This window comes from Antedon bifida, chromosome 5 (genome assembly GCF_963402885.1).
Source record: "Antedon bifida chromosome 5, ecAntBifi1.1, whole genome shotgun sequence".
NCBI classification, from domain to species: Eukaryota; Metazoa; Echinodermata; class Crinoidea; order Comatulida; family Antedonidae; genus Antedon; species Antedon bifida.
Window position 1 is genome coordinate 13,958,254 of NC_136230.1, and position 12,524 is coordinate 13,970,777.

The following is a 12,524-nucleotide window of genomic DNA, read 5'->3' on the forward strand; positions in this document are numbered from 1 at the left end:
ACGCCTCATATCGTAAGCGACCATGTCCATACACCGTAAGCAACCACCCTCGTTAGCGACCACCTCTATTGAACGACCACCATCTCTGTTAAAGGACCGCTTCTCACAATCGACCACCTCTCATAAGCGACTATCTCTATTAACGACCACCTCTCTCTTAAAGACCACCTCTTTTAAAGGACAACAAACTCTCATAAGGCACCGCTTTTCATAATCGACTACCTCTTGTAAGCGGTGGTCCTTTAAAAAAGGTGGTCACTTACGAGAGGTGTGGTCTTAAGAGAGGTGATCACTTACGATAGGCGGTCGATTATGAGAAGCGGTCCCTTAACATAGATAGTGGTCGTTCAATAGAAGTGTTCGCTAACGAGAGTGGTTGCTTACGATGTAGGGTCTGTTTGTTGGGAGGTGATCACTTACAAGATGTCCCCTTTTTTGAAAGTCGGTCGCTTACGAGAAGTGGATAGATTGATAACTAATTTGCACATGATTTAGATATAGGTTTCTATAATATAATGTTTTCTACATTAGCTGGCGATAGTAACTACATAAGGTGGGAGACAATTTTCGTTACTACATAAGCGGTTGACCGTTCGACATTAGCTGGTGTTTATTTCGTATTTAATACAAAAGCTGTTGGTGTTTCTACATTAAGCGTGGTTCCCACTAGAACGCAACGCAGCGACGTATTGACGTAAAGTGTTGTATTGCGTAATCACAAGTGGGAACCGACGACGCAATAGTGCTGCAAACATCGCAGGTTTGATTTCACGCAGGCGGGGGCAAACACAATTATTTGAAGGGCATTTGCTTGCGTTGCGTAGATTGTGTTACGTTGCGTTGCTAGTGGGAACCAAGCTTTAGCGGTGGATTGTTCTACATTAGCGTTGTTACGACATCTGCTGGTTGTAACAACGCCCGTTAATTCATAGAACAAAAGATTCTAACACTATTGGGTCCTGAATTGTGGGTCCAACTTGTAAAGCTAGGTGTGCGGTACACCATGCCTTTCCACCAAGTAAATATAAAGTATATGGTTGAGAATATCTCAAAAAACATTTTTAAATAGCTTTTTATGATGGTCACAAAATACCAAGACACATTAAAGGAACGCTCATCGTCAGATATATGTAATGAGAAATATACAAACAATGATGTTGTTGTGATGTCGGTGGTGGGTGTTAGGTGTGGCGGCGTTTATTCGGGGAGGCATTGTTGGTAACGTTTTATAATAAAATAAATTCCCCTAGATATGAACAAGTAGGCCTACAACACCGTATTTGATATTATCAAGAAGTGATAACAGTAAACAATGGTATGAAAATACTTGGTCAATAAATAGATATAGCAGTCAATGAATTATTCAACACATATAATTGTGTTTGTGTTATAATACAATATTGTGTGTATAAATATATGTTGCGGGGCGTTTATTAGAGGGTGGATGTTGCATATTACAAATATGTGTTATGGGGGAGACGGCGTTTATTCAAATAAATTCGGTAGGCCTAATTGGTATATAATCAATACATTATTTAGTTTAAATCAAACACCAAATAATGAAAAGCATAAGTGAGCTGTTTCAGCATAAGGAAAACGTTTTAAACGGCTTGCAACATGGGCCAAAGCACCCCGGGTCTCAATGGCGATACAGTGCATGTACCAGAACGTACCAGTTCCAGAAACGGATGAAACACGAATTTAATTAAGTATGAAAGCAAATATAACAACGGACAATGATTAAAAGTTTCCCAAAAAATTGGTGAATTAAACTAAAATTTGAACTCAATCATCACCGTGATTAGTTCGGGATATCCGCGTTAACTCACATATACTCTATGACCTGACAATCGACATAAAGACATCTGAAAACATCAACACTTTCAAAACACGACTAAAAACCCATTTTTACACAGAGGCATTTCCTGCTTAACTTTGTCAAGCGCCTTTGAACATTATTATGGATACTGGCGCTATATAAATCTGATTGATTGATTGATTGATTGAAAAGAAACTATTCATAGTGCTGAATTATGTATATTTTTACAGTATTAAGTGCGAATAATTAATCAAGTTAATAGTGTATGTTTTCTTCGCAAAAAACCCAATGTATTGTATGTGATATTTTTCTTGATAGTATAATATTCAATTTGTTGGTGGATATGATGCATTCTGAAAGTCCTTTAAAGGTTTTGTTAAAAGAAACATCAACTACGATTTAATTTTAAACAATGTTAATATATGTTTTGGTATCGGAAAATTTCATAGTTTCGATGCATTAAATATACAAATTTTGAGAGCTAAAAGATGTATATTCAACTGTAACATTTCAGAGGACCCACACATTTAAAGTCATTGTTAAAAGAAATATTGAAATAGAAAAATATATTGCTTTTGAAAATTATAATATGCATGCATATAACCTAAAATGGAAAAAATTAGGAGTATAGTCTGCCTTTTAACTACTCATGATATGTATACATTTTTGCTTGATTGGTTTTGTATCTTGTTGTTGAAAACGAAAATGCGAAGGTTTGGACAGTTTTCTCACCAAGTGCGCGCGACAGGTATTACAAAGTGTTATTTGACGATTATTACAAAGTGCGACAGGGAGTTTACAGATAGTTATTATAACTATATGCGATGTTTTTTTTTCAAGACAGTTTGTCAGGAATCGACTCTATTTTTGTCTTTTCTTGAGTTTCGGGATCATTAATTTGATGAGATTTGGCTTGGAGGTATCCAAGTCTAAGTAAATGACCGCGACTTTTAAACTATCTTTGGTTGATCTGACTTCTCAATGTCAAGATTAACCTTGATGGGGCAGCGTTGTTTCGAATCATGGTGCAGTTTTCGACAATACAGTTATTCTCACTACAAAGTAGACCTGAGTTGTTTCATTTAGGTATGTTATTACCGATACGTCCTTTAAATTGTAAAATTAGCACTTTGTTTTAATCACACTGAATTATATAGCACATATTAGTATTAATGTTTGTAACACTTACATTTTCCTGAAGATCCAAATTAGCTCCAGCCTTGATCAAAATAGTGCAAACATCTGTGTGGCCGTTGAATGCAGCCACATATAAAGGTGACGCTCCAGTCTGAAATATTACAAACATTATGTTGTAGTATGTTTCACTCTAAACAAAGTACTGAAATCAATACGATGTGATCAATTAACAATAACGTTTTGGATTTAAGTATGCTACATTTTTAATTTAAATAAAGATTAATTTATTGTATACGTGTACATTTTTCTTGCTTTTATAACTTTTACAGTACTTTATAAATGTAAAACAAGTGTTTTTTTGCCTGAAATGTAAACACTTCATCCGGTAGTGCTAACTAGTCTCAGTGTAAATTATGATAAAGTGTTGACGGGAGGACGTTCTGCCGATAGAGGGCCAAAATCACGTTTTTTTTTTTATTTATTTATTCAATATATCGTAATCGCAGCACAATGCTGAATTAAAACAATATTAACATGATAATGTACACATCAAAAGGACAAAAAATCTAAAAAATTACAAATATAAAAATATAAAGGTACAAAATTCAAGAATCGATAAAAATATACAAAATTGAAAATAGACAAAAAGTAGCACACAAGCACGCGAGCAGAATTTGCACATGACGACCAATAAAACAAGAATCATTTGTCATTAAGGAGTTTGGCGAGAAAGGGTATAGCACTTTTGGCATATCTTTCGGTTCCTTCGGTTCGGTACCTTTATGGCAAATATGTATCTATATCGTTTTGAGAATGACAGAATTATTTTACTACTATACATTGGTTTGTAAATGAATACGTTTATAAATACCTATTAAGTCATGTTAATAAAAATGAGAAGAAATTACAATAAAGGTGGGTGATTCCCACGAAAAGAGCACGGGGGATTAGAAATTCGTTGGATTTTCTAAGGAGCTTACTGTGAGAACTAGAATTAATTAAACCACTCTTTGATGGAATAGGAACAGACGCATCGATGTGCAAATTCTTTACATAATTTAATTCTTCTCGTATCAAGCGTCTGAAGATTAGTACTTTTAAGTGCGTTAAGATATGTGTCGTACTTAGGTCCCAATATAATCCGAAGCGCTCTTTTTTTAATTCGCTCAATCATGAGAGACTGTTTTATAGTAATACAACTATGCCACGCTGTTGAGGCATACTCGAAAATAGGACGAACGTACCCCACATAAACGGACAACAAATCGCAAGCAGAAACTCCAAAACGCTTGAGACGATTAAGCATATATAATTTACGGCTACTATTAGAAATCATATTGCTAACAAGAGTATCCCATCTTAAATTTGCTTGTATAGGGATACCGAGAATTTTTATTTCATGCACAAAATCCAGCAATTTACCAACTATAACTAAGTTTGGAGGATCGGGAGGGTGTTTTTTAAAACAAACTTGCAAGACTTTACATTTTGATGGATTGAGTTTGGGAAATTTGTGACTAGCCCAGTTATCTAGATCACAAACGTCAGAATCAACAAAAGTGGGGTCGCTAGCACGACGGACCTCAACAAGGCTAACATCGTCAACATACTTAAATTTAGATGATTGGGCGTTTACGGCAGCATTATTAATTATAATGTTAAAAATAATTGGTCCAAACTTAGTAGGCTGTGAACATTTCCCAGATTTTAATCTGGTAGGGATGTAAGGTTGGAAGGTAGACTGGTAGCTTATGGCGTTCAATCGGGCGGCTATAATGTGAGATTGAGGCAAAACTCTGATTGATTTCCTTAGCAATTTCAAAGTGGTCACTTTGGAGGACTGAAATATTGGGATGGAATTGTAATTTATTGCTCATAATTTGGATTCCTTTATGCCAATTGGATGGATCATTCTTTTTTAAATTTGAAAGGCGGTCTTGTTAAAAGGATTTTTTGCTGATTTGATAGAGAAAATTATTTTGTTTCTAAGGAAGCGCCACAGGTACGTTTTATTTTGGCAAGAGGCTACTTGGCGCTTTTTTTTTTTTTACAAAAACCAAGGAGATGATAATAGATTTTCGTAAAACCGCAGTTGAACATAATGTAATAACTATTAAAGAAACCGAGGTTGAAAGAGTAACCCAATACAAATACTTAGGTACTATAATTGACAACAAATTAAAATGGGAGTCAAACTCTCTCATGATTTCCAAGAAGGCATCTCAAAGGCTTTACTTTCTCAGAAAACTTAAGCAAATTAGAGTTGAAAACACTATTTTAATTCTATTTTATCAAAGTATTATTCAAAGTATTTTATCTTTTAGCATTGGATGTTTTTATGGTAACTATACTGATAATGATAAGAAAAATATTGAGAGACCACGTAAAATTGCACAAGGTATTATTAAAGCTGATCTAACGCCTTGTTCATTTATCTATGAAAAGAGTATTTTAAAAAAAGTAAACAATATTATGAAAGACCCCACTCATCCGTTACATTACTGTTATAACTTAAATAGGTCAGGTATTAGGCTACGACCTCCAAGAGCAAATCTTTGTAGAACTAGAAAATCCTTCGTTGTAGATAGCATTCATATTTTTAATTCTAATGTAAGACGATAATGCAATTTTTAAACAGTTTTACATTTTTAACAGTTTTTTTTTTATTTTTAACTTTTTATCTTGTATTTTAATCTGTTATAAGCACGTTTTAAATTGTTGCAACATTTGTTATGTTTGTTTTTTATTGTTGTTTTAATCTACCAAGCAAAGTGAATTTCCATTTTTATGGACAAATAAAATTTCTTGAATCTTGAACAGTAGGCTTCTATGCTAGAGAGTAGGTACTCTTAGAAAAAAAAAAACCCTTACAATTATATTCTATTTCAAATTGACATAAAGATGTCCTAAGTTAATTTCTGGTAGACAAGGGCTGGCCAATATAAACATATACATAACCACCAAGTATAATTGTTATTATTGTTACTCACTCTACCCAAAGACAATTCCTAAACTAATCGGATAGAACAAAAGACAAGAATTGCACCAAACGTTGCCACTTTTAAGAATAAATTGAACACCATTAACAATTAATTTCGTAAGCATACTGTTCTATTAATTGATCTTTTTTTATTGTTTGCTCTTTTTGGAAGTCAACAATACTGATACAGATACAAATTGCATTATCACATTGTTGTGACGTCTATAGTCTTCTGTGGTACACAATACGTATTTGCATATTTTCCACCTGTGGCTTGGTTTAAATAGACGAGGTATTTGTAAAGGGAGGAGTTCCGGGCAGGAGGTTGTGCACAACGAATGAATAAAGTGAACGGTACCCAGTAAGATGTGTTTTATATTGATTTTTGGAATCTGATTTTGAAATACATTATGGTGTTTGTTATTACAGTAACAGTTGACGCTGTATACTTACTAGTGATGAGAGGTGGTATTATTGGTCTGGCCATGATTGTTTTCGCCGGATGGATTGATTAGTTTTGTGGGGACTCGACGTAGTTGGATATATATGTATTCAGAACTGATTGAGATTATATTCAGAACTGTTGGTACTGGAATTCAGAACTGTTTGATTTTGGATTCAGAACTGTTGGTACTGGGATTCAGAATTGTGGGTTGTTGAATTTAGAACTGGTTGGTGTTTGAGGCGGGTATTTTTGTGTGCTGGTTTGGACATTTACGGAATTAACCAACGGCTGTGATTGTTGGATTGGAAACGGCAGTAGTTTTGTGGTTGTATATCTTTTGTTAATAAAATATTTCTATTTATTTATCTTATTTTTATAATTGGATATTTCTAATTATAATAATTGTATTATCAGATTTGAAGTTTGAATGTGAAATTGGCAACATGGCATTTAAATATGATATGGGTGGGTCTGTGTTGAAATATTCAGGGGATGCGAATGATGCTTCATTGCGGGATTATACAGAACCTAAAGCCATTTTTAGCGTTGAAAATGAAAATATTTCTAGATACAATAGAGGAGGAACATAAGAATTATATAACTAAAATACGCGACTTGTTAAAAGCTCATTTTGAGAGTCAATCCTGGAAATGGGGTATTGATTCGCAGTTGTTAACTAGGAAACAATTACATTCAGAAACCATTGATTAATATGCGTCGGATATTATGTTATGACGTAAGCAGATAAAGAAATCAGATTATGAGCTCCTGTCTATTTTATGAGAGGGTTTTTGTCGAACATTCGGGTATTTTCGAAACGCTTTAGATGCAGCTCGGCTAGCCATATTTGTCCAGCGTACTGTGGATGAACCTTCCTCTGGTACTTTTATAAATAAGCATCCCAAGTCCCGTGTTAGTAATGAAAATACAACGCTAGGATACGATCGCGGGGATGGTTGCGCAAGTTTCTAATATATTAGACAGCATTGAATCGTCTAGTCGGGTTCAGTGGGTGATTCCTCCTTTTAATAGTAATTTCGATGATAGGAAAAATGTCTCCTGTGGTGTTCTGGTCATGGACGATTTGAGAGCCAAGATAGCGAAAAATAAAATAAATAAATACCAGCGCATATCACCCTCAATACAGGAGAGATGCAATGCTGTTATCTTAAAGTGCATTTCGCATTATGTAAATGAATATCATAATGATTGGGATAAATATTTACCGGCGATACAGTTCGCTTATCGTACAGCTCCGGCTACAAACTCTGTTGGTTATAGTCATTTTTACCTTTAATATGGCAGGGAAGCCAGGTTTCCGCTCGATGTGACATTATTAAAACAATGCCACTATCCCGATAAAACATTACGAGATCATAATTATGCATGTGTTAATAAGTCAGTTGGAGATATTTAGAGCTGTTTCTAAGAATCAAGCGAAAATGAAGGAGCGATATGACGAACGCGTCCGCGAGGTAACATAAGTGGGCGATTCGATTTGGGTGTATATACCTTCGTTACAGAAAGGTTTATCGCGTAAATTAATGAAATTTTGGTCTGGCCCTTATCTGTGTGGCCTTTTAATTTTTGTGTTTGGAACTTAGTTCTAAAAGCACCGGTTCATGTGAACCGGATAAAATTTGCATATAATCGATATGCACGACCCACTAATAATAGTTTACATACGGATCCGGAGCAAATGAGTGAGCTGCCGGAATTCGAGATCGGGGACTGTCCGGAGGACTCATTTGAGCCGGTGGTGGCCACCCATAATTTAAAACGGTACGGAAATACCATTTAACTTTTCCTGGCATTCCTGAAAGTGAGCAAGAGTTTGAAATCGAAACAATTATAAGAGGACGTTATCGTCAAAATTGTTTGGAATACCTGATTAAATGGAAAGGTTTTCCCCACTCTCGGAATAAATGGGAAGCCGTGCAGAATCTGAATTCCACTGCCCTTGAGTACATAGAGAATAATCCTGTAAGGATTACGGGGAAATGTAAAGTTTGAATTCTGATGATAATAGTGTAGTGGCAAGGTATCAAGTAAAAGGCAAATGTATGCAAGTCTGTATTTAGATATGTTAAATTCTCTAAAGCATGCGGTTATTATTTTGTCGGGGCGTATATTTATTGTCTATAAATTAACTGATGACGATTACCGAATTAATTGCAATTTTAATGTAAATGAATCATAATATTAGGTTGTGTACAGATGACGACATAATCAATTACTTTTAATATATTAGCTCAAACTGTACAGTATATATGGTATATACTTGGATAATGCGTATGTTGTGATATAAAAAGGGAAAATGTTTTTAAAAAAAGTATATTAGAATTGGATAATGCTAGACATGTAGATTTGTATCATATTTGATCAAAATTGATAGGGGTCAATTTTTGTAGGGTGGGCGTATGTTGTGACGTTAGTCTTTTGTGGTACACAATACTTATTTGCATATTTTTCACCTGTGGGTTGGTTTAAATAGACGAGGTATTTGTAAAGGAAAGAGTTCCCGGCCAGGAGGTTGTGCACAACGAATGAATAAAGTGCACGGTACCAAGTAAGATGTGTTGTGTATTTATTGTAGCATAACAATATAAGCACTTCATTGGTTATCTCGTTTTTTCACGTTCAAACACGGTATCGTTGACCTAAACGCAACTCTATTAGGCCTAAACTGTTCGCCGAGTGTCGCATTGATTGCAACACACTGCGTCGATTACAAAGTAGCGAACGCCAAGATAATGTAATGTACATTTGCGCAATGTTCTTACCGGGAGTGTGCAATTTAATGTTTACATTTTGTTGATAAGTCAGTATGTGGAGCACATGCCAAGGAAGTTAAGAATTATGCTTTTCTTTGTTTTTTAAACTTTTTCATTTATAAATTACATTCAATTATCGTACGAATGAAAACAAATTAAATCCACCACTTTTAGACAAGATGCTTTGAGCAGCAGAGGCAGATCAACGAAATTATTTTTAAATGATAATAAACAATAACTAACTAAATATCTACCTATATCAATAACTGACTAAAACCCAACAAATCGTTTTAAAACTGGTGTTTTAACATGTGTGTGTGGTTACATTGCAAAATGATAGTGGGAACCGAATACATTTTCCTCGCAACATGATGATTCAACTACCGTAATTGTTGAAAGAGGGGGGTGCGAAATTGATTGATTAGATCACTTGGTATGCTTTTTTCTTTATTCTTTTAATTCATTTATTCGTTTTAAAACATTAAAAAAACAATATTTTTTGTTTAGTTCAAGCAAGTTTTACTATTCGAATCTTACCTTTTTATGTATATCTCAATTATAACAATTGTATGTACTTTTTGTTTACAAAATTGCTTCAACCAGGTTACATTTTCACCTTTTGAATTTGCGAGTTATAAAATGTTTTATTATTATATATTATATTATTTCTAAGATAAATAAACACTTTTGTTGACGGAAATAGAATCTATATACAATTTCCTGATTTATTAAAAGGAAAAAAAATAAAATATACTTTATTACTTACGTTAGCTTGATGGTTAACATCTGCATCTGATTCAATCAAATTCTGACAAACAGTAACATTATTGTAATAAGCCCCAAACATCAGTGCAGTCCAACCAAGCTAATGAGATAAAAAAAACTGCAACAATTATCTTTTTCAAACACCAATTATTGAAGATTAACTAATCATGTTCAATTCAATGTTTTCTACCCTTTTATCTTCACTAAAGCACAACTGTTTTTGAAATAATCATTACCAATGACTAATTTGACTATGTGTTTTAAAATATTATATTGTGTGTGATAGACATTTGTTTTGTTTTTGCATCTATATTATTTGCTCTGAAACATAAGTTTGTATTCATTTGTCATAGTTTTTGTTTATTTTAAGAGAGGTGAGCATAATAAAATATTAAAAAATAATAATTGGGGATAGACTAGGTAGGTAAATTAACTGCTTAAAATTAAACGTTAAATCTGTATGTCGTCCAAAAACTATAATATGCCATTTTATAGCGTTGTTTCACTTTCGTTGGAAAAAAAGGCATGTTTCACTTACAAAAAGTCAACATAACAGTTACATTCAACCAAATATCCATTGGTTTTTCAGGTAAATGATAATTTTGTTTTGTTGACCAAAATAACTAAATATTATGTGACATTAAAATGCCATACAACAACAAAGTTAATTTTTTCAGGTGGAACTTGGATTTTTCCATCTCAGTTGGACACTTGACATACATTTTGTATTTACAGTGTAAAGACAATACGAGATATATTTTAGCATGCATGCTACAGAAACGTGAGCCCATGTATGGAACGTCAAGTTTAGTTTTAGGCCTATACAATTAAATTAAAGTTGTCCAGCTGATTTTTCTTTGAATGTACAGTATTCCATAAATGAAATAAAGTCAGATCAATTAGTAAATCGAATTGAAACAAGGCCAATAGCCATTAAGTCGCGTGCTACAATGCATAGTGATACTGGACCGACAGACAGACCGACAGACCAACAGACAGACCGACAGACCGACAGACAGACAGACCGACATAGTGAACTATAGAGTCGCGTCCACGCGACTAAAAAGATAGATGTGAAAGAAAGATGCGATACTGTGGTATACTGTCGTGTTTAGTTACTGATTATTATAGCACACATTGTTATACTGTAGGTTTCTCCCTATTGTAGGAAGTATTTACAGCATAGCACATGAAATCCCTGAATCATTGAATGTAGTAGACAATAAAAGCAAGGGAATTATCAATCAAGCATCGTATCCAGTTCCAAAAACAAGCATGCTGCAAACGACAGATCAAAGTAACATTTTAACTTTATTAAGTTTATAAGCAGTTTAATTCATTGTATGTTTTTGATTTGTCTTAAAAAATAATATATTAGCTATGCTATTTTTATAATGTTAATATCGTCCCATAATACGTAGGCTATTTGTTTCAAGTATGTATCATCAAAGAATTTAAACCTGGATTGCTTTTGGAGGTCCATCCGGGAGATTTATTTTAATATAAAAATAATTTTGATTTCTCATTGATTTTGTTTTAGGCCTACTTGTTTATATGTTTATTGTTATACAGTAAGCGTTCTTGTAATGTATGCATGTGGCAAATGGTTTAGTTTAAATTCGTGTTGGTTTGTCACTATTGCTGAAATCATGTCAGTACTTTTTTTCTCTAATATTTACAGAACGATAAATAATGAACCTAGTAATTGTTCATGATTTATTGAAATTAATCCATGTATTATAGAATAATAGATTGCTGGAATTGTTATTTGAAATATTGAATATTACTATATTATATTATATACTATATTTGATTGATCACTTAATTTCAGAAAAACAATTCCATTTCAATTCCAAACAATACTTGGAAGAAAAACGAAAAATCACACTAAAATGTTATGTTCCCAATTAGTATATTTAAATTATTTATTATTATTTTCATTATTATTTTTGTTTATTGTTATTTTTCTTCTTTTCTGCATCATTGTTTGCATTACTATTCCAGTATTTGTATTTTTTTCTCTTTTGTAGGGAAGCCCACTTTTATTGCACATAATAAATGACAAACAATGGGTATCTACATGATATTACACAGACTGATGTCAATATGTTAAATACATTACAGATAATATGTTGGTATTGTGTTAACAATATTTGTATTATTATTATTTACAGATAATAAATCATAACTACCTTGTCTTGAATGTTCACGCTCTTTGTATTTATAATATGGGTACATATACCAATCTCACTAGTTTTTGCACTTTCCGGAATCTATAAAATGTGAACCGATAATGTTATTAATATAAATCCAACTGTTTTTATAATTTAATGACATGCATTGATATTATTGTTAAACACAAGGTCAGAATATTCTATTGTATACATCGTTGATCATGGAGATGGCGATGACGATGATGATGTTTAAATTAAGTAAATTGTGAAGAAAACTAAAAAAAAGGTGGTTGTAAATGTAAATTAATATATAATATGCTGTAAAAAGATGGAAGGTACTACTCTTTTTACGTTTTAACGTAATCAAGGTAAAATATGATTTTTGTCAGTTGTTGCATAGTAAAATCACCTACCTTCAGGCTATTGTCAG

General features: G+C 33.3%; 1 pseudogene; it reads left to right on the forward strand.

Moving 5' to 3' along the window:
- The first annotated feature begins 7,502 nt into the window (after nucleotides 1–7,502).
- Nucleotides 7,503–8,394, forward strand: LOC144843355 (uncharacterized; annotated as a pseudogene).
- The last annotated feature ends 4,130 nt before the right edge of the window (nucleotides 8,395–12,524 follow it).